Source organism: Schistocerca piceifrons, chromosome 3 (assembly GCF_021461385.2).
Source record: "Schistocerca piceifrons isolate TAMUIC-IGC-003096 chromosome 3, iqSchPice1.1, whole genome shotgun sequence".
In the NCBI taxonomy this organism is placed as follows: Eukaryota; Metazoa; Arthropoda; class Insecta; order Orthoptera; family Acrididae; genus Schistocerca; species Schistocerca piceifrons.
In genome coordinates, this window is record NC_060140.1 from 294,341,424 (window position 1) to 294,343,696 (window position 2,273).

A 2,273-nucleotide genomic window follows, 5' to 3' on the forward strand; every position below is an offset into this window, starting at 1 on the left:
AGAACAGTAAAGGACCTAAGACCGAACCCTGTGGGACCCCATACTTGATAGCCCCCCAGTTTGAGGAATCACCTGTTGTTTTAACATTACATGAACCACTTATTTGAAGCTTGGTTCGATAAAACTTCTGCCAGACACTTAATTGACATCTGCAGAGTAATCATGTAGATGTAGATATAGATTCTACGGACATGTACAGGTCCTCTGCAATGAAGCAGGAATCATAGTTTGGATAGGTCCTTTACATATTTCGCTTTCGTCCCGTTAACATCGACGTGTTGAACAGCACTCTATGTGCAAATGTGAGAGAGCAGTATAAAAGACTTTTTTTTTCTTTCATCGGCTACGAGTCGCGAAGCATCTGCCCACCGCGAAACACGATGTCAAAACGTACTGCAACACGTGTGCCGGAAAATACATTCATGTCCATAATCCAGAAAAGTTGTTGGAAGGGGAAATAAAAGGCGTGCAGATATCCGTTAGCACAGCAGGTACCCGCGTGGCAATGGCCAGGAGGTCACGCGAGCGCGCGTGCGGGGCAGAATTGAGTCTTCCGCGGAGACAGAAGCAATTACCGGCGCGACACGCCGGCGACCTTGCCGTGCAGCGATGCAAATGAGCAGACGCGGGCAGCGCCGCAGTGCTGTACTGGACTGTAATTACAGCTGCCTGGCTGGCTGGCAGGCCCCAGGGGGGAGGCCGCTCCCGTCGCTCAACTGCTAGCGCGCCCGTCGCGGTGGCCAGACAACCATGTTCGCCAAACCTCATGTTACCCACTCCGTCGCAACTTCTCTCTAATTCCCCGCCCTACGATGTGTGTCGCAGATCCCATACGAAAAGCAAAAAGGGGCACTTATCGTCAGAAATAAACGTACAGTATATAAGGGACGTTTCCGTTTAAATATATATGACGGTAGTATCTGTTCCCGAAAGAACAGTTACCGTTGATGACCATGCAGCTTTGCTAGAAATGAAATGATAATTAAATGGACACCCTAGCTGCAAACAGGCGTTGATATACTTAATTGGGGACATGTTGAAAATGTGTGCCCCGACCGGGACTCGAACCCGGGATCTCCTGCTTACATGGCAGGCGCTCTATCCATCTGAGCCACCGAGGGTACAGAGGATAGTGCGCCTGCTGGGACTTACCCCTTGCACGCTCCCCGTGAGACCCACATTCTCAACATGTCCACACAACTACATTCGTAGTGCGCCTAATAGATGTTTGCCCATCATACTCATTACTCGTGGCAGATTAATCTGCCAAGTCCACTTCGCACAAGGTCAATGGCAGGGTAGCCATATTTTAACTAAATATGAAGGTAGTATCTGTTCCCGAAAGAACAGATGCCATTGATGACCGTGCAGCTTCTCTAGAATGAAATGGTATATAAATCGACGCCCAAGCTGCAAACAGGCGTTGATATACATCATTGGGGACACTTTCAACATGTCGCCTGTTTGCAGCTAGGGTGTCGATTTATATACCATTTCATTCTAGAGAAGCTGCACGGTCATCAATGGAATCTGTTCTTTCGGGAACAGATATTATCTTCATATTTAGTTAATATATGGCTACCCTGCCGTTGACCTTGTGCGAACGCACACACTATGCCCTAACTCGTACGGGACTCGGTAGATTAATCTGCCACGAGTAATGAGTGTGATGGGCAAACATCTATTACGCGCACTACGAATGTAGTGGTGTGGACATGTTGGGAATGTGAGTCTCACGGGGAGCGTGCAAGAGATAGGTCCCTGCAGGCGCCCTATTCTCTGTGCCCTCGGTGGTTCAGATGGATAGAGCGTCTGCCATGTAAGCAAGAGATCCTGGGTTCGAGTCCCGGTCGGGGCACACATTTTCAACATGTCCCGAATGAAGTATATCAACGCCTGTTTGCAGCTAGGGTGTCCATTTAATAATAATTTCATTTCCGTTTAAAAGCTACACTAACACTAACTCCTTGCCTACATGTCGGTGCTTACATACCGGCATCGGAGACGCTACGCTATGCTATGGAGGACATTCTCCCCGGCTTCCATGGCACCTGTGCTACTAATCAAAAGCACATTACCAGCTGTGGACTACGTGAACGTTATTGCGGACCACCTGCATCCCTTCATGCTTTATGTTTTCCCCGACAGCGATGCAATCTTCCAACTGGATAATTGTCCGTGCCGCAAAACCAGAATCCCGCTTCAGTGGCTTGAGCAGCATGATAGTGACTACCTTGATGTCCTGGACACCAAATTCATCTCCTCTGATCCCG

General features: G+C 48.7%; 1 non-coding gene across 1 annotated transcript; it reads right to left on the minus strand.

Annotated features, from left to right (window-relative positions):
* Positions 1-1,047: 1,047 nt before the first annotated feature.
* Trnat-ugu lies at positions 1,048-1,121 on the minus strand. Its single transcript has one exon. It is a non-coding gene; the product is annotated as a tRNA-Thr (tRNA).
* Positions 1,122-2,273: the final 1,152 nt, after the last annotated feature.